This window comes from Trichosurus vulpecula, chromosome 1 (genome assembly GCF_011100635.1).
Source record: "Trichosurus vulpecula isolate mTriVul1 chromosome 1, mTriVul1.pri, whole genome shotgun sequence".
NCBI lineage: Eukaryota > Metazoa > Chordata > Mammalia > Diprotodontia > Phalangeridae > Trichosurus > Trichosurus vulpecula.
Genome location: NC_050573.1, coordinates 97,350,186 through 97,378,130, shown reverse-complemented (window position 1 = coordinate 97,378,130; position 27,945 = coordinate 97,350,186). Strand labels below are relative to the sequence as shown.

The 27,945-nt window shown below is 37.3% G+C and overlaps 2 pseudogenes; both read right to left on the bottom strand.

Moving 5' to 3' along the window:
* Positions 1–2,182, bottom strand: part of LOC118834066 — a 43,754-nt pseudogene extending 41,572 nt beyond the window's left edge.
* A 6,315-nt stretch (positions 2,183–8,497) lies between these two features.
* LOC118834058 lies at positions 8,498–16,627 on the bottom strand (annotated as a pseudogene).
* Positions 16,628–27,945: the final 11,318 nt, after the last annotated feature.

The window sequence follows — 27,945 nt, the reverse complement described above, 5'->3', positions numbered from 1 at the left end:
TTTTGGGTCTCCTTTAACAAGTCATTGACTTGTTTTTCATGGTTTTCTCGCACCATTCTCATTTCTCTTTCTAATTTTTCCTCTATGTCTCTAACTTGCTTTTCAAAATCCTTTTTGAGCTCTTCCATGGCCTGAGACCAGTTCATGTTTTTCTTTGAGGCTTTTAATGTAGGCTCTTTCATTGTTCTGACTTCTTCTGGCTGTATGTTTTGGTTTTCTTTGTCACCAAAGAAAGATTCCAAAGTCTGAGTCTGAATCTGAGTCTGTTTTCGCTGCCTAACCATGTTCCCAGCCAACTACTTGACCCTTGAGTTTTTCATCGGGGTATGACAGCTTGTAGGGTAGAGAGTACTTTGTTCCAAGCTTGAGAGGATGTATTTTTGTTTTCAGAGCTATTTCTAAACAGCAAGCTCTGCCACACCAGTGCTCCTCATCCCCCAAGAACCACCAACCCAGATGTTAAGCAGGCTCTGCACTCCTGGTCTGATCTGGCACTTAATTCCTCCCACCAGGTGGGCCTGGGGCCAGAAGCAACTGCAGCTGAAGTTCGGTAGCTGTGCCACCCCTGTTCCCCCCGGGTGGTGGCCAAACCTCGACCTCCTTTCACTCCCAGCAGCTTTTCCCCCTAACCTTCTCTGTTGTCTTTGGTGTTTGCAAGTTGAGAAGTCTGGTAACTCCCACAGCTCACTGATTCAGGGAACTAGGGCCTGTTCTGCCCAGCTACTGGTCTGGTTGGTCCTGCTGCCACCCATGCTGGGCTCTGCTCCACTCCACTCCCGGTTCGGTGTGATAGACCTTACCCAGTGACCATCCAAGCTGTCCTGGGCTGGAGCCCTGTTTCTCTCTGGTATTTTGTGGGTTTTGCCATTCTAGAATTGCTCAGAGCCATTTTTATAGGTGTTTGGAGGGACCTGGGTGGGGGGAGCTCATGCAAGTCCCTGCTTTCCAGCTGTCATCTTCAAAAGAATGAGATTCAATAATGATAAAAAATGTAAAAATGAGTGAGAGCTAGGGGGAGAGACAAAAAGAGAATTAACAGCTTGCAAGAACAGGTTAAAAAAACTTTAAAAAATGTTGAAATTAGAATTGGTAAATGAAAGCTAATAACTCCTTGAGCACCAAGAAATAATAAAGCAAACATAAAAGCATGAAAATAGAAGAAAATGTAGAATAACTTATAAAAATACATGATAAAAAAAGATCAAGGAAAGATATGTCAAGAATCATTGAAATCCATGAACAAAGAAGGAGCTTAGAAATCATATTTTAAGAAATCATGTGAAAACTGCCCAGATTTCTTAAAACTAGAGGATATAGTAGAAATTGAAACAATGTGTCAGAAAATCCTGAAAAAAATGTCTACAATGAAAAGTCTTAAGAATTTTAGAACATTCAGGTCAAGAAAAGGAATGACTCAAGCAGCCAGAATAAAAGAAGTCAAGTATCATGAAACTACAGTGAGGATCGCACAAGAGTTAGCAGCCATGACCTTAAAGGAGCAGAAAGCTTAGGCACTGATAAGCTAGAAGGTAGAAGGTTGTAACGCCAATCACATCAGCACACTTGAGGACCAGTGCTGTGAATAATTTTAAGGGTCTAATCCCACAGTATAATGAACTCTATGTATTCAGCAATAAACTAAAGCACTGTTCAATATAGTAAGGTATAACATTCATAACAACATCCTTAAACAAAACACATCATTTAATACATATACACACATATATAGATACATACATACATAGATATATATGTATCATAACACTCAGTATGTCATTATTTAGGATCATTCCCCAAAATACTTGTTTGCACAATTAGGGGGTCCCAGGCTAGGGTCTTCCCTAGCACAACACATCCTTAAAGGGTAGCAGAAAATACCACATCATCCACCGCTAGGTCACAATGAGAACAATCTTCTTATTCAATACCAAGAGTCTAAGTAAAATCCTCTTTCATCTTGACTCAGTGTTGACTTCCAAATCCCATGGCTCTTCCTCTGTGGGCTCACAGCTCTTGACTCTCACCTGGATTCACATGCAGGCAGCTCTCCGTTCCTGTTCCAGGTCCCAGGTCATGGGGACTGTACTACTCCAAGCTCTTCCTGCTCCTGCCCAACAGCAGGTTCCAGGGGCTCCTGCCTCCTGCTTAACAGGGCAACAGCGCTCACTACCAGAGCCACCATCTCAGTTCACCTCCAAAGTCCAGAGGCTCTGTGATAAGAGCTCAGTTCGCTTTAACAGCTCTCAAAAGTGGCTTAAGCTAAGCCTCCTTCCCATGGGCAGGTTTCCGTCCTGAAGCTCTATTTGCTTTTACAACTCAGAAACTCAGAGTTTGTGAGTTCTCAGAAGTTCTCTTCCCAGGTCTCAGAGGTTTCCTCTTAGCTCAATGCTCAAAGCTCATTCCTCTTTGTCTCTTCTCTTCATTCTCTTCTTCTCAGTGCTGGCTCACCCTCTTGAAGCTGGCTCTCTCAGTGTCTGCTTTCTCTCAATACCAACTCTCTTTATATCCAGCTCTAGTTGGCATATGATCGGTTGAAACTCACTCCACATATCTGATTGGTTATAATAACAATACAGCTCAAAAAATAAAAATCAGGTCACAAAACACAGAAAAAACAGAAATATAAAAATCAACTCTTATTGACATTACTGAAATCAAATGACATCCAATAAAAGACTAACAGTAATAATTGGGAATTAAATAAATGAATCTTGAACAACAAGTGGACCATGGAACAAATCATAGAAACAATCAATAATTTCATTAAAGATAATAACAACAGTGAGACATACTAAAACTTGTGAGATGCAACCAAGCCAGTATCTAAGGGATATTTTATGCCTCTAAATAGTTTCAGCAATAAAAGAGAGAAATTGCAAATCAATAAATTTGATATTCAACTAAAATAATTCAAACTAATAAATTAAATCCTTCAATAGAAATTTTGAAAGTCAAGAAATAAATTAACAAAATTGAAAGTGAAAATGAAGGCATAAATAAAACTAACAGCTATATTTTTAACAGTGAAATAGACAAACCATTAGTTAATTTGATTTTTAAAAAGAATGGGGAAAACCAAAATACTCATACCTATAAATGAAAAAAAGGTGAATTCAAAACCAATGACGAAGAAATTAAAGAAAGTATTAGGAATACTTTGGCTTAACTATATGCCAATAAAACTGAAAACCCAATTTAAATGGATGAATATTTATTTATTTATTTGGAGGAGAGAAGGCAGGGCAATTGGGATTAAGTGACTTATCCAAGGTCACACAGCTAGTAAGTATATCAAGTGTCTGAAGCAGATTTGAACTCAGGTCCTCCTGACTCCTGGGCTGGTGCTCTATACGTTGTGCCACCTAGCTGCCCCAAATGGATGAATATTTATAAGAAATAAAAATTATGCAGATTAACAGAATGAAAGTAGAATAATTTAATAATCCTATCACAGACAAAGAAATTAAATAAGTTATTACTGATTTTTTCTATTTTTTAAAATAGTATTTTATTTTTTCCAAATTACATGTCAAGACAATTTTTAGCATTCATTTTTACAATATTTTGAGTTTTAAATCTTCCTCTCTTCCTCCTCCCTCCCCTCTTTTTAAGATGGTAGGAAATCTGATGTAGGTTATTGTTTCAACAATCTGGCTAGCAGCTGTTGTGGGGGTGAAAGACCAACACAAGCCCAACAACAAGAATGCTACCAGCATGCTGCAAAAGTCCAGGTTCTTCTGATCTGCTTCACTAAGGAAAGCAATGTTAAGGGGTTGACAATCTTACTTTAATTCAGCATACAAATATCACTCACTTAGTTCAGGGGAAAAAGCCAGCACCCTGAACTTCGGAGCAAATACAAACAAATTACAAACATCGACAGACAGACAATGCAATTCACACTTACCAACATCTGAGTTCAGCCTGGGAGCTCATAACAAGGGTTGGCCCAGAGTCAAGCATGCCACGATGGCTGTGGGTAAGAGCTCCTAAGAAGAGAAAGCCAGCCCCTGGTTTTATATCTTTTTTCAGGGTCAAGGGTGAGTCACACATGTGACTCGCCCACATGACCTAGAATCATCACAAAGAGGCGACTTAAACCCACATGGTCTAAAAGCCTCTGATGTCACAAACATGTCACTCAAAATCATGTGTAAACTAGGCCTTCCCCTGAGGCAAGGAGGTCCCCAAGGACTCCCAAATCTAATCAAGGAAACAAAGGCCAAACTCTTCAAGGGTACTTGGTTGAACTGAGTGCTAAGAGCCCATTTTGTTTACCAACACAGTTATACATGTGCTGTCATGCAAAACATATTTCCCTATAAGTCACGGTTGTGAAAGAAGAAACAGGTCAGAAAGAAAAAAAGCAAAAAAAAAAAAAGAATAAGGTAAATGAAAAAAATGCTTCAATCTTCATTCAGAGTCCATTAGTTTTTTATCTGGATATGGATAGCATTTTCTTTTGTGAGTCTGTAGTAATTTTCTCAGATCCTCACGTTGCTGAGAAGAGCTGAGTCAATTATTGCTGATCATTACACAGTGTTGCTGATACTGTGTACAATGTTTTCCTGAATTTGCTCATTCCAATTTGCAATAGTTTGTGTAGGTCTTCGCAGGTTTTTTTCTGAAATCTGCCTGTTCATCATTCCTCATTGAACAATAGTATTCTATTCATATGCCACAGATTGTTCAGCCAATCCCCAACGTATAGGGATCCCCTCAATTTCCAATATTTGCCACCACAAAAGGGCTACTATAAATATTTTTGCACATATATAACCTTTTTGCTTTTTTATGATCTCTTTGGGATATAGACTTATTAGCACTATTGCTGAATCAAAGGGTATGCAGTTTTATAGCCCTTTGGAAATATTTCCAAACTGTTCTCTAGAATGGTTGGATCAGTTCACAACTCCACCAGCAGTGTGTTAGTGTCCCATTATTTCTGCATCCTTTCCAACATTTATTTTTCCTTTTCTGTCATATTAGTCAATATATTAGGTATGAAGTGACATCTCAGAGTTGTTTTAATTCACACTTCTCTAATCAAAAATTATTTAGAGCAATTCTTTATATGCCTATAGATAGCCTTGATTTCTTCATCTGAAAACTGACTGCTTATATCCTTTGACCATTTATCAAATGGAGAATGTCTTGTATTCTCATAAATTTGACTCAGTTCTCTATATATTTGAGAAATGAAGTCTTTATCAGAGACACTTGCTATAAAGGTTGTTTCCCAGGTTTCTGCTTTCCTTCTATTCTTGGTTGCATTGGTTTTGTTTATGCAGAAGTTTTTAAATTTAATATAATCAAAATGATCTATTTTACATTTTGTAATGCTCTCTCTTGTTTGGTCATGAATTATACCTTTCCCTATAGATTTGACAGGTAGACTATTTCTTGCTTTTTTGATCTGCTTATGATGTCATCATTTTTGTCTAAATCATAAACCCATTTTGACCTTATCTTGATATTCTGTGTGAGATGTCAGTCTATATCTAGTTTGTGTCCCATCGCATTCTGGTTTTCCCAGCATTTTTTGTCAAATAGTGAGTTGTTATCCCAAAAGCTGTGGTCTTTGGATATATCAAACAGTAAGTTACTGTGGTCCTTGACCACAGTAACTTGGTAACACAGGTCTTGTGTACCTAATCAATTCTACTGACCCATTAGTCTATTTCTTAGCTAGTACTAGATAGTTTTGATGATTACTGCTTTCTAATATAATTTAAGATCTGGCATTCCTAGGCTATATCACGCTTTATATTTTTTTCATTAATTTCCTTGATTTTCTTGACATTTTATTCTTCCAGATGAATTTTTTTTTGTATTTTTTCTAGTTCTATCAAATAATTTTTGGTAGTTTGATTGGTATGGCATTGAATAAGTAAATTAATTTTGACATGTCATTTTTATTATGTTGGCTCAGACTACCCATGAGCAATTAATATTTTTCCAATTGTTTAGATCTGACTTTATTTGTGTGTAAAGGGTTTTGTCATTTTGTTCACATAGTTCTTGAGTTAATCTTGGCAGGTAGACCCCCAAGTATTTTATATTGTTTACATTTATTTTAAATGGAATTTCTCTGTCTCTTGCTTTGTTTGGTCGTATAAAGAAATGCTGATGATTTATGTGAGTTTATCTTATATCCTGCAAATTTGCTAGAGGTGTTAATTATTTCAAGTAGTTTTTTAGTTGATTCTCTAGGGTTCTCTGAGTATAACATCATGTCATCTGCAAAGAATGATAATTTTGTTTCCTCATTGCCTATTCTAATTCCTTCAATTCATTTTGATTTTCAGTATTTCCAGTATGGTGCATAGTTGGAGATTTTAATTCTTTTTTTTTTCTATTTTTTTAGTTGAATGCCCAATTCATTGAGCTATTCTTTATCCATTTTCTTGATGTAAGAGTTTAAAGAAATAATTTCCCTAAGTACTGCTTCAGCTGAATCCCATAAATTGGTATGATTTGTTCTTTGACCCACTTATTCTTTAGGATTAGGTTACTTAGTTTCCAATTAAGTTCAATCTAATTTTCCACTGCTCTTTGTTGAATGTTATTTTTTATTGCATTATGATCCACAAAGAATATATTTAATATTTCTGCCTTTCTACATTTGATTTTGCAGTTTTTATGCCCTAATATATGGTCAATTTTTTGTGTAGGTGCCATGTGCTGCTTCTTTCTCATTCAGTTTTCTCCAAAGGTCTGTCTAATATTCTATTTACTTTCTTAGCTTCTTTCTTGTTTATTTTTGGTTGGATTTATCAAGTTCTGAGAGGAGACAGTTGAGGTCCCCTACTAGTATAGTTTTGCCGTCTATTTCTTCCTGTAACTCACTTAACTTCTCTAAGAATTTGGAGGTTATACTGCTTGCTGCATGTATGTTTAGTTTTGATATTGATTCACTGTCTATACCTTTCAGCAAGATGTAGTTTCCTTCCTTATCTCTTTTAATTCAGTGATTTTGCTTTTCCTTTGTCCAAGATCAGGATTTTTTAACTTCACCTGAAGCATAATAGATTCTGCTCCAGGCCCTTACCTTTATTCTCTGTGTATCTCTTTCCATCAAGTGTGTTTCTTGTAAGCAAATTATTGTAGGATTCTGGTTTTTGATCTACTCTACTACTCACCTTCATTCTATGGGAGAGCTCATCTAATTCACATTTACAGTTATGATTATTGTGTATTTTCCTCCACCTTAATTTTCCTCCTGTTTGCCCTCTCCTTTCACCCTTTCCCTCCTCACCAGTGTTTTGCTTCTGTCTACCACCTCTCTCGATCTACCCTCCCTTCTATCAGTCGCCATCCCTCTCCCTCCTTCACATAATCTCATCCCCTCCTACTTCCCTGTTGGGTAAGATAGATTTACACATTCAACTGATTGTGTATATTACTCCCTCTTTGAGCCAATATTTATGAGAGTAAGGTTAAAGCTGTGCCCATTGCCTGCACTCCCATCTTTCCCATCACTATAATAGGTCCTTCATGCCTCTTCATGTGAAATAATTTACCCCATTCTACTCCTCCCTTCCTTCTGTGCCCACTAGACTCTTCTTTCTCATCCCTTAATTATTCTTATGTCATTCCCTCAAATCCACTTTATACCTATACTCTCTATGTATATTCCTTTTTATGTTTTGTTTAGCATCTTTTATTCCACCTTAAATGGGATTATCATAACTTCCAATTTCCAAACCAAGGTACTGAAGGCAGAAAACAAGTAAGCCATTTAGCAGGTGTGAAAGAGCAAATTCACTAAACCAGCAACAAGAGTCTTAAGTATAAATGTAGAGTTTTCAAATTTCTAGAGATTATCCCTTCACTAGGACATAATATAAATGGACACTTTCTCTCTCTTTTATACACAGCAAAAGAGAACATATTGATTATCAAATATCCTACTTATGGCTCAGACTTTCATTAACAATAGACCTTCAGCTACAAAATAGCTCTATAAGTAAAGAACTAGGCCTCTATGGGGAAATACACACACACATATATGTACATATGTACATATATACACACACACAAATATACATATATATGTATATATAGCCATATATATATATATATATACACACACACATATACATATATATGTGTATATATACCTATATATACCCATATATATATACACCCATATATATATACACCCATATATATACATACCCATATATATACATACCCATACATACACAAAACAAGTTAAAGGGAATATCTGATGTGGAAATTAATGCACTTAATCCAATTATATAACCAAAGAAAACCATATACTCATCCATAACAAGTCAGAAAAAATGGCAAAATCTCTGAGAATTCTAGGTACTTGGTACTAATTGTTAAAAATGTGAAAAGAATTCAGAATCCTCAATTCTGCTGGATGTAATGATGCTCAAAGGCTCATTTCGCTATCAAGACCTATATACAATACCTCCTTGGCTAAATTTTATGGTCAGACTAGCTTCAATTCACACATCAATAACATTCACAGATCCAGAAGATTCTGGAGAACCTGCCTCAGAGCAATACAGGCCAAAGCACAGACATCAGCTGGGAGGCTCAATAGTGAATGGATCAGCTTCTTGATGATGGTGTTCAGGCACTGGTATGCTGCATTCGGGTCTTTGTCAAAAGCCTGTCCATCCAGTTGCTGGGCCATATGAGTGCAGAAGTTTCTAAACTCAACACTATCTTTTAAATAGATGGGGAAGTTTCAGTTCTTGATGCAGAATTGTCTGCTCTGGGGTGGAGCCAAGATGGCGGCTAGAAAGCACGGGCTTGCCTGAGCTCCCCCCAGGGTCCCTCCAAACACCTGTAAAAATGGCTCTTAACAAATTATGGAGCTGCAAAACCCACGAAATAACAGAGGGAAGCAGGACTCCAGCCCAGGATAGCCTGAATAGTCCCAGGATAAGGTCTGTCTCATGGAAGTGGGAGCAGATCTGAGCAGAGGCCAGCATGAGCAGTGCCCAGACCAACCAGACCAGGAGCCAGGTGGAACAGGCCCTAGTGCCCTGAATCAGTGAGCTGTGGGAGTTACCAGACCTCTCAACCCACAAATACCAAAGACAACAGAGAAGGTGAGTAGGAAAAGCTGCAGGGAAAGAGTGAAACGAGTTTGAGGTTTGGCCAGTGCCCTGGGGGCAGCAGAATTGATGTGGATCTGAGGCTTCTTCCAGAGCTACAGCTGCAGTTGCCTCCAGCCCCAGGCCCACTTGGTAGGAGGAATTAAATGGCTGATATGAGCAGGACTGCAGAGCCAGCTTAGATCTGAGTCTGGTCCAGGTTGGCGGTTCTGGGAGGGGAGGAGTAGCGCTGGTGTGGCAGAGCTTGCTGTGTAGAAATACCTCTGAAAACAGCAGTGCAGCCCCTCAAGCTTGGGACAAAGTACTCTATACTCTATAAGCGGTCATATCCAGACGATAAACTCAATGGTCAAGTAAGTTGGCTGGGAACATGGCCAGGCAGTGAAAACAGACTCAGATTCAGACTCAGACTTTGGAATCTTTCTTTGGTGACAAAGAAGATCAAAACATACAGCCCGAAGAAGTCAACAAAGTCAAAGAGCCTACAACAAAAGCCTCCAAGAAAAACATGAACTGGTCTCAGGCCATGGAAGAGTTCAAAAAGGATTTCGAAAAGCAAGTTAGAGAAGTAGAGGAAAAATTGGGAAGAGAAATGAGAGTGATGCAAGAAAACCATGAAAAACAAGTCAATGACTGGCCAAAGGAGACCCAAAAAATACTGAAGAAAACAACACCATAAAAATAGGCTAACTCAAATGGCAAAAGAACTCCAAAAAGCCAATGAGGAGAAGAATGCCTTGAAAGGCAGAATTAGCCAAATGGAAAAGGAGGTCCAAAAGACCACTGAAAAAAATACTACTTTAAAATTAGATTGGAGCAAGTGGAAGCTAGTGACTTGATGAGAAATCAAGATATTATAAAACAGAAACAAAGGAATGAAAAAATGGAAGGCAATGTGAAATATCTCATTGGAAAAACCACTGACGTGGAAAACAGATACAGGGGAGAGAATTTAAAAATGATTGGACTACCTGAAAGCCATGATCAAAAAAAGAGCCTAGATATCATCTTTCAAGAAATTATCAAGGAGAACTGTGCTGATATTCTAGAGCTAGAGAGTAAAATAGAAATTGAAAGAATCCACAGATCGCCTCCTGAAAAAGATCCCAAAAAGAAAACTCCAAGGAATATTGTTGCCGAATTCCAGAACTCCCAGATCAAGGAGAAAATACTGCAAGCAGCCAGAAAGAAACAATTTGAGTATCGTGGAAACACAATCAGGATAACACAAGGTCTAGCAGGTTCTACATTAAGGGATCAAAGGGCTTGGAATATGATATTCAGGATGTCAGTGGAGCTGGGATAAAAACCAAGAATCACCTACCCAGCAAAACTGAGTATCATGCTCCAAGGCAAAATATGGATTTTCCATAAAACAGAGGACTTTCAATCTTTCTCAATGAAAAGACCAGAGCTGAATAGAAAATTTGACTTTCAAACACAAGAATCAAAAGAAGCATGAAAAGGTAAACAAGTGAAATCATAAGGCACTTACCAAAGTTGGAAAGATGATGTGTATAATTCATGACCTCAGTATTACGGTAGGTGAAGGGAGTATGTATATATGTGTGTGTGTGTGTGTGTGTGTGTGTGTGTGTGTGTGTATGTGTGTAGCCAGAGGGCACAGGGTGAGGTAAATATGAAGGGATGATATAAAAAAAATCAAATTAAGGGATGAGAGAGGAATATATTTAAAGAGGGAGAAAGGGAGAGATAGAAAGAGGTAAATTATTTCGCATAAAAGTGGCAAGAAAAAGCAGTTCTACTGTAGGAATGGAAGAGGGGCAGGTGAGGGGGAATGAGTGAACCTTGCACTCATTCGATTTGACTTGAGGAGGAAATAACCTACACCCTATTGGGTATCTTACCCCATGCAAAAGAAGGGAGAAGGAGATAAAAAAGGGGGGATCATAGAAGGTAGGGCAGATAGGGGGAGGAGATAATCAAAAACAAACACTTTCGAAAAGGGACAGGGTCAAGGGAGAAAATTGAATAAAGGGGCATAGGATAGGAAGGAGGAAAATACAGTTAGTCTTTCACAACATGAGTATTGTAGAAGGGTTTTACATAATTATATGCATGTGGCCTATGTTGAATTATTTGCCTTCTTAGGGAGGGTGGGTTGGGAGTGAAGAGGGGAGAGAATTTAGAACTCAAAGTTTTAAAAACAGATGTTCAAAAAAAACTTTTTGCATGCAACTAGGAAGTGAGATATACAGGCAATGAGGCATAGAAATTTATCTTGCCCTACAAGAAAGTAAAGAAAAAGGGCATGGTGGGGGGGAGTGGGGTGACAGAAGGGAGAGCTCACTGGGAAATGGGGAAACAAGAATATATGCCATCTTGGAGTGGGGGGAGGGTAGAAATGGTGAGAAAATTTGTAATTCAAACTCTTGTGAAAATCAATGCTGAAAACTAAAAATATTAAATATTTTTTTAAAAGAAGAAAAACAAAACAAACAACAACAACAACAACAACAAAAACAAAGAATTATCTGCCCCACCTGGACAAACTGCAAGGTAGTCTCCACAAGGGCCAGCACGGTGTGCACTGCCATGTGCGCCATTGCGCACTGACTTGGGTCTGGGGCTCAGAGATGCCAGCCCTGTCACCTCCCGGTTCCGTTCACCAGGCCCCTGCCCTTCTCTCCTTCCTCTCCTGGACCAGCATTCCCCGGAGCTGCAAACGCTGGTGTGAGGGAAGGCTGACTCTCATCTCTGTCCCTCTGCTGCTTCAAGAGCTTCAGAGTCTGCAGGGCCACTCTCTGGTGAGTGATAGAGGCCTAGAGATGCACTGTGCTTGAGTTTTTTCTGCCCTATTTCTTGTGCAGGTGGGGAGGGAGATGCAGAGGGGATGATTAAGGTCAACAGGGTCACATTTTACACCGGGTTACTTCCAGCTCGCTTTCTGTGTATTCCTTCTAGCTGGACGATCAGTGATCTAATTTTCAAGAATACAAATACCATCTTCCCATGTAGGGATGTAAACAGTTTAGCTCTATTGAATCTCTTTGCTGAGGTGATCTGTGTATTCTTTCAGTGCCTATTTTGACCTCTGGTTCTAGGACATCAGGACGATTTTCCTTGATAATTTCTTGAAAGATGCCATCCAGGTCCTCCTTTTCAAGGTGGCTTCCAGGTAGTCAAATGCTTCTGATATTGTCTCTCCTGGATCTATTTTTCAGGTCAGCTGTTTTTCCCATGAGGCATGTTACACTTTCTTCCATTTTTTAAAATTCTTTGGAATTTGGTTGATTGGTTCTTGATGTCTCGTAGAGTCATTAGTTTCCTCTTGCCCAATTCTAACTTTTACAGAATGGTTTTCCTCAATTAGTTTTTGTACTTTATTTTCCTTTTGGCCAATTGGACTTTTTAAAGAGATGTTTTCTTCAGTGGGTTTTTGTATCTCCTTTTCCTTTTGGCCAATTCTACTTTTTTTTTGAGGGTATTTTTAATTGACTATAAATCAAATTGTGAATCTGAAAAATGAAGGCAATTAATGAAAAGGCAATAGGTGCTGGGGCCTGCATGCTAACCAAAAAAAAAAAACAAAACACTTTGCCAGTGAATTAAATGTCCCAACAAAAGCCCTTTTGACCCTTCTGAAAAGATTTAATTTGGATGCTAATGAACAGATGACCCTTCCTGTCTGGGAGGTGAGAGAATACATGTTTCTAGGTTCAGAATTTCCATGGATTGGGGCTTTTGTCTCCACTTTCAGGTACCTGTTCTGTGTGTTGATTTCTCTTTTTTTTAATTTAAATTTATTTATTTAACATATTTAGTTTTCAGCATTGCTTTTCACAACAGTTTGAAATACAAATTTTCTCCCCATTTCTACCCTCCCCCCCACTCCAAGATGGCATATATTCTGGTTGCCCTGTTCCCCAGTCAGCCCTCCCCTCTATCACTCCCCTGCCCTCTCATCCCTTTTTCCCTTCTTTTCTTGTAGGGCAAGATAAATTTCTATGCCCCATTGCCTGTGTATCTTATTTTTTAGTTGCATGCAAATTTTTTTTTTGTTTTTGAACATCTTTTTTTAAAACTTTGAGTTCCAAATCCTCTCCCCTCCTCCCTTCCCACCCACCCTCCCTAAAGAAGTCAACCAATTCAACCTAGGCCACATGTGTATCATTATGTATAACCCTTCCACAATACTCATGTTGTGAAAGACTAGCTACATTTTGCTCCTACCCAACCCATCCCACTTTATTGAATTTTCTCCCTTGACCCTGTCCGCTTTCCAAAGTGTTTGTTTGGATTACCTCCACCCCCATCTGCCCTCTGCTCCATCATCCCCCCGCCTTTTATTTTTTTTTGTCTTCCTCCTTCTTATTTCCTGTGGGGTAAGATACCCAACTGAGTATGTATGGTATTCCCTCCTCAGGCCAAATCTGATGAGAGCAAGGTTCACTCATTCCCCCCTCACCTGCCCTCTCCCCTCCTCCCACAGAACTGCTTCCTCTTGCCATCTTTATTCGAGATAATCCACCCAATTCTATCTCTCCTTATCTCCCTCTCTCAGTATGTTGCTCTCTCATCCCTTAATTTCATTTTATTTCTTTTAGATATCTTCCTTTCATCTTCAACTCACCCTGTGTCTGCTCTCTCTCTTTTACATATATATATATATATATATATATATATATATATATATATATACACACATATACATATACATACACATACATACATATACACATAGATATATACATACATACACATTCACATATATATATATATTCCCTTCAGCTACCCTAATACTTAGGTCTCATGAATCATACACATCATCTTTCCATGTAGGAATGTAAACAAAACAGTTCAACTTTAGTAAGTCCCTTGCAATTTCTGTTTCTTGTTCTTTTTCTTGATTACCTTTTCATGCTTCTCTTGATTCTTGTGTTTGAAGGTCAAATTTTCTATTCAGTTCCGGGCTTCTCACTGAGAAAGCTTGAAAGTCCTCTATTTTATTGAAGCTCCATATTTTGTCTTGGAACATGATACTCAGTTTTGCTGCGTAGGTGATTCTAGGTTTTAATCCTAGCTCCATTGACCTCCGGAATATTGCATTCCAAGCCCTTCGATCTCTTAATGTAGAAGCTGACAGATCTTGGGTTATTCTGATTGGATTTCCACAATACTCAAATTGTTTCTTTCTGGCTGCTTGCAGTATTTTCTCCTTGATCTGGGAGCTCTGGAATTTGGCGACAATATTCCTAGAAGATTTCTTTTGGGGATCTATTTGAGGAGGCGATCGATGGATTCTTTCAATTTCTATTTTGCCCTGTGGCTCTAGAATATCAGGGCAGTTCTCCTTGATAATTTCTTGAAAGATGGTATCTAGGCTCTTTTTTAGATCATGGCTTTCAGGTAGTCCAATAATTTTTAAATTATCTCTCCTGGATCTATTTTCCAGGTCAGTGGTTTTTCCAATGAGATATTTCACATTGTCTTTCATTTTTTCATTCCTTTGGTTCTGTTTTATAATATCCTGATTTCTCATAAAGTCACTAGCTTCCACTTGTTCCAATCTAATTTTTTTTTGCTTTTTGGCAGGGCAGTTGGGGTTAAGTGACTTGCCCAAGGTCACACAGCTAGTACATGTGTCAAGTGTCTGAGGCCGGATTTGAACTCAGGTCCTCCTGACTCCAGGGCCGGTGCTCTACTCACTGTGCCACCTAGCTGCCCCAAGTACCAATCTAATTTTTAAAGTAGTATTTTCTTCAGTGGTCTTTTGGACCTCCTTTTCCATTTGGCTAATTCTGCCTTTCAAGGCATTCTTCTCCTCATTGGCTTTTTGGAGCTCTTTTGCCATTTGAGTTAGTCTATTTTTTAAGGTGTTGTTTTCTTCAGTGTATTTTTCATTTTTTTTTGGGTCTCCTTTAGCAAGTCATTGACTTGTTTTTCATGGTTTTCTTTCATCCTTCTCATTTCTCTTCCCAATTTTTCCTCTACTTCTCCAACTTGCTTTTCCAAATCCTTTTTGAGTTCTTCAATGGCCTGGGGCCAGTTCATATTTTTCTTGGAGGCTTTTGTTGTAGGCTCTATGACTTTGTTGTCTTCTTTAGGCTGTATGTTTTGGTCTTCTTTGTCACCAAAGAAAGAATCCAAAGTCTGAGACTGAATCTGGGCGCGTTTTCTCTGTCTGGCCATATTCCAACCAACTAACTTGACCCTTGAGTTTTTCAGTGGGGTATGACTGCTTGTAGACTAACGAGTTCTATGTTCCACGTTTGGGGGGGAGGTGCCAGCTCTGTCACACCAGCACTACTCCTTCCCTAAGAACGCCCAGCCCGGGCTGGGCATAGATCTTTTGCAGGCTGTGCACTTCTGCTCTGATCTGCCACTTAATTCCTCCCACCAGGTGGGCCTGGGGCCAGAAGCAGCAGCAACTGTAGCTGCCCCACCTCCACTGCCCCCGGGGCTGGAAGCCGAACTGGGAACTCCTTCCACTCCCGCAGCTTTTCCCACTAACCTTCTCCACAGTCTTTGGTATTTGTGGGTTGAGGGGTCCGGTATCTGCCGCAGCTCACATATTCAGGGTGCTAGGGGCCCCATCTGCCCGACTCCAAGTTTGGTTGTTCCACGCTGCTCAGGCTGGCCTCTGCTCCACTCCGTTCCCAGCTCCCAGCTCCCAGCTCTGTGTGGGATAGACCTCACCCAGAGACCATCTAGGCTGTCCTGGGCTGGAGCCCTGCTTCCCTCTGCTGTTCTGTGGCTTCTGCCATTCTAAAATTGGTTCAGAGCTATTTTTATAGGTTTTTGGAGGGACTCCGTACGGAGCTCACACTAGTCCCTGCTTACCAGCCGCCATCTTGGCCGGCCAATTCTACTTTTTAAACAATTCTTTTTATTTTTTGAAGCTTTGCACTCTTTTTTCTTAATTCTCTTGTATCACACTCATTTCTTTTTCCGGTTTTTCTTCTACCTCTCTTATATGATTTTTGATCATTTTTTTAACTCTTCCCTGAGTTCTTTCTGAGGTTGAGCCTACTTCCTGTTTTTCTTTGGGGTTTTGCCCATAGGTGTTTTAACATTGTTGGCCTCTTCCAAATTTGTGTCTTGATCTTCCCTGCCACCATAATAACTTTCTATGGTCAAATTCTTTTTTTACACTTTTTAGATCTTTTGCATCTTTTGCACCTTTACCTCTTTTGCACACCTTTTTCGACCTTTGTACTTTCTTCTAACTTTGAGCTTTGCTCCCAGGATGGAAGAGGCACTTTATCAGCCTTCTTGTGCCAGGGGATACAGGTGCTGGCTGTTTACCTGATGTTGCATTGATGTTACCCTGAGACCTACAGGGAATCCTCAAGTCTGTGCTGCAATAAGGACGTTTGGGTGGCTGGCACTACTGGAGGCTATAGGGGTCTGGCAGCTTAGTTGGTGCCGAGTTGAGGTCCTAGTGGTGGTGTCTGGCATGTGCTGAAGCCAATGGTGTGTTTCTGTGTTTCTGTGCAGCTAACTGAAGCACGTGGTGGACTGGATGCTGGCAGCTGCCTGTTTGCTGGGGGTTTCCTGATGTTCATGTTTACCGGCACCACTACACTGAGCCTCAGCTCTATTGTTGATTTCCTGACGTAGGACTTGCTGCTGGCTTACTGGGTTGCTTCCTTACTGGACTGTGCTCCCCTTTTACCTGTTAGACAAACTTTTCCTGCTGATCTTCCAGGTTTCTTGGCCTCAAAGATTGTTTCAACATGTCTTTGCTGTTTCTGCTATACCAAGATTTAATTAGGGATGCTATTTTATGGTTGTTTGGAGGTGAATATGGGAGAGTTATGGTGATTTACTGCTTACTCTGCCATCTTGGCTCCCAGAAGTTGATCCATTAATGAATTCTTAATGGGGAAGTAGTAGGACTAGTTGGAATTACAAGTGCATGTTACCAGCTATCAGACACTGAAGGAACAATTAATTCCAATATAACATAAACCCTTTGGGGAAAAAAAAGTGAATAGTCATATCACATTCTTCCATGACACAAATATGGTCTTGATCCCTAAACCAAGGAGAGGAAAAACAGAGAAAGAAAACTATAGACAATTTTCTCAAATGAATATTCATACAAAAGTTTTAAACAAAATACTACCACAAAGACTACAGCAATATATCTCAAAAATAATATATTACAATGAGACTGGATTTATCCCGGGAATGGAGGAATTAATTTCTTAATATTAAAAAACTATAAACATAATTGATCATATTAATAAAACATAAAAATGATAATTTCAATAGATATAGAAAAGGCTTTTGACTTCCATTCTTGTTTTTTTTTTAATCTTGACACCATAGTACTAAATGGAGCATCCCTTAAAATGATAAGTAATATATCTGTTTTAAATCAAAACCCAGCATTATCTTTACTGGGAAAAGCAATGTTGTATTACATGCTATAGCAATAATTCAAAAATAATTTAAAGGAATAAGGATTGGTGAAGAGGAAACAAAATCTATTACTTTTTATAGATGGAATGATTATTTTCTTAGAAAATACTAGAGTCAATTATAAACTAATAAAAAATTAACAGCTTTTATATCTTGCATATTTGTGAGACATAAAACAAACCCAAATAGATCATAAGCATTTCTGTACATTACCATTAAACTTGTGCAGGAAGAGATAGACGAGTAATTCCATTTATAACATCAAAGATAGTATAAAATATTAGGAAGTTTACCTGCCAAGGCACACACAGGAATTATTTGAATACAGTTATTAAATATTCTTTATACAAATAAAGGCAACTATAAATATTTGGAGACATATAGTTGGTCATATGAAAACTAAGCCAGTATGATAAAAATGATAATATTATCTAAATTGATTGACTTATTCAGTACTATATCAAACTACCATAGTTTCACTTTATAGAACTAGGAAAAATAATAACAAAATTCATTCTTAGGAACAAAAGGTGAAGAATACTAAGGGAATTAATGAAGAAAAATGGAAAAAGTGTGTGTGGGGGGAGAGACAGAGAGACAGAGACAGAGACATAGAGATGAGAGAGAGAGAGAGAGAGAGAGAGAGAGAGAGAGAGAGAGAGAGAGAGAGTGTCTAGCAGCATAAACCATACTAGAAGTTGGTACTGGGTCAGAAATAGGGATGTTGATCAGTGACATAGATAAGGTACACTAAATAGAGCAATAAAGGAGCATTGCATTTCAGTGTTTTTTTAAATAAATCTAAACATGCCAAGGTAGCTATTAGAAAAAATACCATTGAGCAAAAACTAGTTCAGCAAACTAGAAAATAATAGAAACTAAAGATATACAAACATGTTACATAATATTATGAGATAAGCTATAAATGAGTACACAGTTTAGACATAAAGAGTGAAATCAAAAGTAAATTAGAGGAGCATAGAAGAAATTATCTGTCAGACCTATGGATAGGGGAAGAGTTCATCACAAAATGAGAAATGATCACAAGAGTTAAAATCGATAATTTTTATTACATAAAATTAAGAAGTTTTTACACAAACAGAAAGAATACAACTAAAATTAGAAGAGAAGCAGGAAATTAGGGAAATATAGTTGCAGGAAGTTACTCTGATAAAGCTCTCATTTCTAAGATACATGGGGAAGTGAGTCAAATTTTAATAAAAAGGGACATTTCCCAACTGATAAACGGTCAAAGGAAATAAATAGGCAGTTTTCAGAGGAAGAAATTGAAGCTATCAATAGTCATATTTAAGCAGGTTCTAAATTGCTAATAATTAGAGAAATATAAATTAAAACAACTCTAAGCATCACCTCATACCCATCAGATTGATTAAGTCAGACAAAACAGAAAGTGACAAACATTGAAGGGACTGCAGGGAAAGAGATACTTTAATGTGCTGCTGGTGGAGCTATGAACTGATCCAATCATTATGGAAAGCAATTTAGAACTATACTCAAAAGCTACTAAACTGTGAATACCCTTTGAACTAGCAATATTATTACAAGGCACACAAAGCAAAGAGATCAGCAAAAGGGGAAAAAGACCCAGATGAATAAAAATACTTATAGCAGCTATGTTTAGCAGGAACAAAGGATTGGAAACTGAGAAGTCCCATCAATTGGGGAAGGGCCAAACAAGTAAATAATTTTGGTATATAATTGTGATGGACTATTATCGTGCTGTAAAAAATAATGAAGGAAATGGTTTCAAGAAAAAAAAAAACATGGGAAGATTTGTATTGACTGGTACAAAGTGCAGTGAGCAGAAACAAGAAAATGATTTATACAATAATGACAAGAACGATATTATAAAGATAATCGCATTTTAAAACATTCAGGAACTCCTCCTCCTCCTTCTTTTCTTTCTTTCTTCCTTCCTTCCTTCCTTCCTTCCTTCTTTCTTTCTTTCTTTCTTTCTTTCATTCTCTTTCTTTCTTTCTTTCTTTCTTTCTTTCTTTCTTTCTTTCTTTCTTTCTTTCTTCCTCCCTCTCTCTCTCTCTCTTTATTTCTTCCTTCCTTCCCTACTTCCTTTCTTTCTTTTTCTTCTTCTTCTCATAGCTAATGAAGAACTTTGTTTTTCATGACTGTACATATTTGTAAAGAATTTTGTTTTTCTTACTTTGCCAGTGATTGGGAGAAATAAAATTGAATCATAAATAAATGCATTAGAGGATCAAGGAAGGAAATACATTTTGAAACCATAGATAGGGGAAGAGTTCATAACCACATAAAAGATAGAGAGTATCAAAGAAGATATAACGCAAATTTTTAATTACACATTATTTTGGTATATTTAAAATTTGAAGGGAAATGATTAACTGGGGAAATATATTTAATAAAATATTTCTAATAAAATATATATCCAAAGTTTATTAAAAATTGGTACATATTTTAAGATGAAGAGAAATTCCCCAAAGCTAATTGGTCAAAGGATATGAAAAGACATTTTCCTAAGCTATCGATAAGTAAATTCTCCAAAATGTTAATAATTAGAAAAAAATTAAATTATGTCATCTATGAAGGTTCCATCTGCTGTACATCTATCACAGTAAGCAAAGGAAAATGACAAATGTTAGAGGGATGTACTCATTTTAATAAAGCAGTTAACTGTTTTGTGAAGCCATTTAAGACTATTTCCAAAAAGTCACCGAACTGTGCATACAGAATGTATACTTTGAGTCACTGATGCAAAGACCTGTATCAGAAAGACATTTTTAAATGGTAGAACCAGAATCATATTCACCAAAAATATACAAGCTCTTTTAGTAGCAGGAAAAAAAAACACAACAACAACCTGGAAAATGAGAGATCACCTATTAAAGAATGATTAAGCAAATTATGATACCTAAATATAATGGAACATTATTACACCTTAAAAAAATAATGAAATGAACGGTTTCAGAGAAACCTGGGAATATCTCTATGAACTGAAGTAAGTAGAGCCAAAAGGTTAATTTTTAAAAATGACAATATTGAAAACAAAAATAATTTTAAAAAGTTTAAGAACTCTGATAATGTAATGATCAACCACAGCCCAAAAGGAATTAATAATGAAACATATGCACCACCTCTTAATAGAGGGGTGATCAGTTCAAGGTCCAGAAGGAGACATCAACTTTTTGACCTTGGCAGCATATATTTTAATAGGGTTTTGTCTGATCTACCCATGCAGAAACACCATATGAAAGGAAATCATGTTCTTCTGAAATGATTTGTTCTCAAGCCATGCTGGTTTTTTCTGATAATTCCTTTCTTTTTCTAGATGTTTGTGAACTATTTCTTAATAAAAAGGCCTGGGACTGAATGCTGTCTTAAAATGACTAATCTTTACACTTGGTGTAGTACACTTGGAGACAAACTTGTTCATAGAAAATGAAGAAAATCAATATATCTCCCACCCTTCATTGTAAAGGTGACTGAGGACATATATGAAATTTTTCATAAACTGTCATACACTGTTGATGTGTTGGTTACTTTTGCAGACCTTTTTTTTAAATTCTTTGCTACAAAGGATGGCTGATTGAGTAACAGAGGATGGAGGAACATATTTAGATATGGTAATATAAAAGTAGAAAAACTTAAATTTTATCAATAATGTTAAAAATGCATTCTACTCTTTTTTCCCATGAAGGAAAGGCAAATTCATTCACTTTTGGTTAACAGAATACATTCCCTTCTTTTTTTTCATTGGGACATTTTTCTTCCTCTTGTCCTGTAGTATTTTTCCCATTCTCTACAGTCTTTTTGAAGATCACCATGAATGGCTCAAGAATCCTGTTTGTCATTTTTTTTTCCATAACTGTGATGTTATTTACTTTGTCCATGTGTCTTGAATTCAACAAAGATAGCCAAGGTGTTCTCTTACTATTTTCTAATACTTATTGGGCAGTAATTCCCTATTACCTGTTTTTCTTCTATTTTTCCCAGTCTGTAGGCCTTTCTCCTTAGAAGAAAAGCAGAGGCAAAATAAAAAATCCATATTTCTGCCTCCTCTATTACCAGTCACCACCATCCCATCTCCACCAGACAGTACTCATAGCTCTTCTTTGGACTTCCTCCTTTCTCTTGATGATAGCTGAAAATAACTTCTTCTTGTTATTCCTAGCTTTCTTTTTTAAACTTTCTTTTTTCTCAATTGCACATAATTTTTTTAACATTTCATTTTAAAAAAATTGAGCTTCAAATTCTCTCCCACCCTTCCCTAACCCTTCCTTGAGACGGTGATGAATAATTTGATACAGATTATAGATGTGAAGTAATGCAAAACTTATGTCCATATTAGTCATGTGGTGAAAAAAAATATAGACCAAAGGAAAAAAAAATGCAGAAAAATAAAGTTTAAAAAATCATTTCATTTGCATTCAGATTCTGTACGTTCTTTCTCTGAAGTGAATAGTATTTTTATCATAAGTCCTTTGGAATTGTCTTGAATCACGGCATTGCTCAGAGTAGCTGAGTCATTCTCAGTTGATCATCATAAAATATTGCACATAATGTATACAATATTTTCCTGTTTCTATTCACTTCACTTTGTATCAGCTCATATAAATCTTCCCAGGTTTTCTGAAACCATCCTATCTGTATTTTCTTATGGCATAAAGTATTCCACCATGATCATGTGCCAAAACTTGATCAGCTATTCAACAATTGATGGGAATCCCCTCAATTTCCAATTATTTGACACCACAAGAAGAGCTGCTATAAGAATTTTTGGAGAAATTGTTCTTTTTCTCTTTTTTAATCTCTTTGGTATCTTTTAGCAAGATCTCTTTCCTTCCTTATCTTTTTAATTAGATCTATTTTCACTTTTGCTTTGTCAGAGATCAGGATTACGACCCCTGTTTTTGCTTCTTGTTGTTTTACTTCAGCTGAAGCATAATATATTTTGCTCCAGCCTTTTACTTTTACTTTGTGTGTATCTCTCTGCTTCAAATGTAGTTCTTTTAAACAACATATTGTAGGATTCTGTTTTTCAATCCACTCTGCTATTTGCTTCTGTTTTATGGGAGAGTTCATCCCATTCACATTCACAGTTACAATTCAAAGTTATGATTACTAACTTCCCTCCATCCTATTTTCTCTCTCTTTATCCTTCTCTCTGTCTTTTCATCCTGTCCCTCCTCACCAGTGTTTTGCTTCTGATCACCACCTCCCTTAATCTTCCCTCTCTTCTATTCACTCCCCTCCCTATTCTTTCCCCTTTCCATTCTACTTCCCTATAGAGTAAAACTTCTATACCCAACTGAGTGTGCATGCTATTTCCTTTTTGAGATAAATTCAATGAGAGTAAGGTTCAAACAGTGCTCACACCCTCCCTTTTTTACCTCTATGTAATAGGTCTTTTGCACCTCACCATGTGATATAATTTACTCTATTCTGCCTCCCCTTTCCTCTTCTTCCAGGACAGTCTTTTTTTTCACCCCTTCATTTATTTTATCATCACATCAAAGTTAACCCACAGCTTCTATCTATGCATACTCATTCTAACTTCTCTAATAGATATGAAGTTCTGAAGAGTTACAGGTATCATCTTCCTATGTAGACATGTAAACAATTTAATCTTATTGAATAACATGCCAATTCTCTTTTGAAGGAGTCGTTTTCTTCTGTAAGTTTTGTGCTTCCTTTTCCGAGCTGTTGACTCTTTTTTCATAATTCTCTTGCATAGTTCTCATTTTTCCCCCAATTTTTCTTCTACCTCTCTTACTGGATTTTTAAAATCCTTTCAAGTTCTTCTAAGAGGACTTTTGGGGCTTGAGACCAATTAATACTCCCCTTTGATGTTTAAGATGTAGGTATATTGACAATGTTGTCCTCTTCTGAGTTTGTGTTTTGATCTTCCCTTTTACCATAGTAGCTTTCTATGGCCAGGGCCCTTTTTTATTTTTTGCTCATTTTTAAAAGTTGAGCTCTGCTCCTGGGGCACAGGAGACTCTGTCTGCTCTGGTGGCAAAGGGCCTGGTCATTGGCTTTCTTCCATATGGCCTCAGGTACTGATGGCTTGCCCATTGTGCTGGGGTTGCCTAGGCTAGTCATGCCTGTTGTGCTAGGGTTCTGGGATTGGCAATTTACTTTCTGCAATGGGACTGGAGGCCTCACAGCTGGCCTGCTGTGCCAGTGGCCTCTGAGACAGGATAATAGGCCTTGGTTGCTTATCTGTGCTCTGGCTAAGAGCCTCCCACTGGCTTGCTTGGACACTGTTTCCATTTCTCATTTGCTTAAGTGAGACAGAGCTTTCCTGAAGTCCTTTTAAGTTATCTTAAGCTGGACAATTGTTTCACTCTGTCTTTTTGTGGGTTCTGTCACTCCCAAATCCATTTAGAGGATTGATTTAATGTTGTTTTTGAGGAAAACTGAGGAGAACACAGGCAACTTCCTTTCTTCTCTCAGACATATTGGCCCTCCTAGCTTTCTTCAATGATGTTATTCATTCTGAGCTTTTGCATTTCTGTTACTATTCTGATTCCCACGCTTTTGTATTTATCTTCTGTTATCTGTCCTTGCTTCCATTTTATTTGAACTTTTCAAAACTAAATTTAAATCTCATTTGGCAAGTGAATTTCCTGTGTATCTACTTCAGTCTCTTCAGACACCTTTTCTCCTTCTTCCTCATTGGAATTTTCTTCTTTTGTATCTTCTGAATGTTATTACTGAACATTTTTCATATCTTGTAATTTGCCTCCCCCTTTAGAATTTAAGTTCATAGGATTCTACCTATTATCCCTTTGAACTCTATTATCTCCAAAGAAGGTTCCATTTCAGACCACTCTCTCCTTTCCTTTCATCTCTTAGAAATTATAAAAGGTATTAATCTACTTGCTTTATTGTCCCCTCTGACTCTCCTCCAGAAGCCTGTGAAAGCCTATTGATGAAAATCAATCAGAATAGAATTGTTTCTTGTTATTTCCCTCATGGTTTGAAAAATAAAATCATCATTTAGACAAATAAAAGTATTATCTGATTTTTACAGAAAGAGAGTTTCTGTGGACTTTTGGCTAATTGGTACCCCTTGGTAGTCAGCTGGGAATGGAGTGCTGGCCATCCTGGTGTAAAAAGAAAACACTCATTTTCCTGACTTCGAATCTGGCCTAATACACTTACTAGCTGTGAGACCCTGGACAAGTCTCAGTTTTAACTTTGTTTTGCCTCAATTTCTTCATCTGTAAAATAAGCTGGAGAAGGAAATGGCAAACCACTCTAGTATCTGAACTAAGAAAACCCCAAATTGGATTATAAATCATTGGGTATCACTAAAACAGACGAACAACTACAAGAACAATCATTACCATATTATGCCTCTATATCATGTGTACCATATGATGCCTTAATCTTTCATTTATTCCTTTACTTTATCAAGATAGTCATTGGGATATTTCAATGACAAACATTGATTCTAATTGTTCCTCCATTTTGCTCCTCACTTATGAATTATGGTTTCTGTTTCCTTTCATGAAAATACCTAGTTCAAAATAAATGCTCTCTCCTTGCCTCCTCTTGAACTATTTGTCTTGAGTAATATATATTCATGCAGAGCCATATTCTGGTCAAGGATCTCATTCCAACAAGACTCAGTGATACCTAGAAGTTTAAATTTCAGTTTTTGTTAGTGCTTCTCATTTGTTTGTTTGATTTTTACTACTGCTTTGCATCCTGTGAACTTCTGAGTTCTTTTACAGCTAGTCTTCTGTTTATTGTGTAGTTTCTCCACATGGTTTATAGGATGATGAACATATCTAGATTTTCATGTTCTTCTTGTTGCTGTTTTGTTTGTTTTTGCTTTAGACAAAGCCACCAAGCATATGTATTCTTACCATCTTTTGTTGGGAACCTAATTGATGAGTTGGATATTAGTCTTCAACTGATATATTTTAGCCACTTTCCAAAAATATTAGTCACATTCTTAATCATTGTATTTTTATATATTTTAGTTCACTTCTCATATAGTTTTATTTTTCATTTTTTCTTTTGCATCATTTAATTTCTATAGGCACCAGTTAGGGAAATACCACCTGTGAACCCTTGGTCTTAAGTTTCTTTTGACAGTCTTCCTAGAATTTGGCAACACTTTTTAAATTCCTTCTGTAATTACATGCCTAAGTAAATCAGCAAACTTGAGTAGAAGTTATCTGTTTTGACAAGTCTTAGGGCATTTTAGATTACCTTAGAAACACATCCTTGTCTATTGTTTCTAATTAAGTCAACAAATAGTTGCATCAGTACTCTTTATCTGTGAGAATAGTATGAAGCAATAGGTAGTTCCCTAAGTAGAGTACTAAAATTGGGCTCATAAAGATATAAGTTAAAATCCTGCCTCAGACATTTATTCAAATGCATGTATCCCTGGGTAAATCACTTATTTGTTTTCAGCCTCAAAAATCTGGAAAATTATCCTGAAAATTGGTTAGACTCCAAGGTCCTTTCCTTTTCTAAACATGGGATCTTATGATCCCTGAAAAGGGATTCATAACCACCCAAATTCTGTTCTTCTTCTGTTGGTTAAAGCATGATTCCATCATCTGATAGCACCTGTGGGTTCATTTTGTCATGCCTTGAATAATCACTAGCTGCTTCAGTACTTTACTTTTCAGGAAGATATCTTTTTTTTTTCTTTTGGTAAACCACAAATATAAATTAAATCAGTTCTTTCTTACCTCCTCTTTCACTTCCCACTCAGAAGCATCTAGGTGATTTAGTGTATAGAGTGCTGGACCTGGAGTCAGGAAGACCTGAGTTCAATTCTGATCTCAGATGCTTAAGAACTATCTGATCCTGGCAAATCAATTAACCTCTAGTTGTTTTTTTTTTTTCATCTAACAACTGTAAATTGTAAATAATAGAATAATAATAGTAAATGGGGATAAAAACTTCCTACGGGTTGTATGAGGATAAAATGAGATACTATTTGTAAAGCACCCAGCACATAATGGTCACATAATAAATTCTAATTTCTTTATTTCTTCTGATATTTTTTTCTAGAACAAATTAGGTATCCCCTCTGCCACATCATAGATGCTTCCTTCTTTAGTAAGATTATGATTATGAATATTATGTTGAAGCCACATCTATGGGCCTCACTGATAAATTTGTAGGTAGTGTGGCATAGTAGAAAAGATACTCGTCTTAGAGTAATAAGAAATGTTATGCTCTGAATCCTACCTCTAATAACAGCTATGGGATCATGAACAAGTCTCCCCCACAAACTGCCCCAAAATAAAATTCAAGTTTTATTTTTCTGTTTTTTTAATATCACATTCTCTTCTGAATGTAGTACATTTCCTACCCATCACACCTTGCCTTGATTTCCCATACATCAACTACAAAGGCATTAAAAATCTTTTAAAAATATTTTTCCCTTTTAAAGAGTTTTGAGGCCATTTATCTTTACATCATTACTTTGCACATAGAGTTATAGATTTCTTTTGTCCTTTGATGAGCCTTGTGTATTTGTATTTTACTCCCTAACTTCATTTTGTAAAGACCAGCTTATACACAAGTAAGATATATTATGAAGGCAGAATTTATGATTTCAAAGAGAATCATATATATGTCTGAATGTTTCAGAATTGCAGGATATAAGGCATTCTCTAAGTAGAAGGCAGAAGAATTAAGGCATTTATTCAACCTCCAAAGTAGCAGACCCACGAACCAGTGTCCCCATTTTGATATACTGGTCAAAAGCTTCCATGGCTGATAAGTCCTCCTCACAAGAGTAACCAGGAGGTTACAGAAAAACATGATGTCATTAAACCAAATCATATTCGTGCTTCCTCTCTCCGGTAAGATGATTATCCACTGGCCTCAAGCCCTTGCTCAGCACTCCCCTGTCCACACACGGGTAAGCCCTGCTACTAGCAGCTCCTGCTTTTTCAGCTCCTTTGGCTTCGTCTTCAGCTTTGGCTGTAGCTGTCACTGTCGCTGTTGCTGGCTCCAACAAGTCTCAATCTCCAAGCTGTGTTCTCTCCTCTTACAGAGTTTCAGATGTCATCAAGCATCATCTGAATTACCAGAACTTAGGCTTCTGTGATTGACTCTTGAGTTAGCACCTCCTCTTAGTTAGCCCCACCTTGGGCCCCACCTTAGTTACCAATCCACACCCACATTGGTTTTACACCTGGGGCTTAGCACCTAGTAAGACTCAATGAAATACACTGAATTACTCAAAGGAAACAAAAGCCAAATCTTCAAGGGCACTTGGGTGAACTAAGTGCTAAGAGCCCATTTTGCTTACCAACACATAACATTAATTTCATTATGTTGCATTCACTTGACAATTGTACTTATTTAACTTTCTTGTGTTTCAAGTCAGTTATGCTACTTGTATGCATAAACTTGGTTTATATCTGTCATGTAAAATTATTCAAAATAGCCAATATTTGTATCGATTCTTCACTTATGA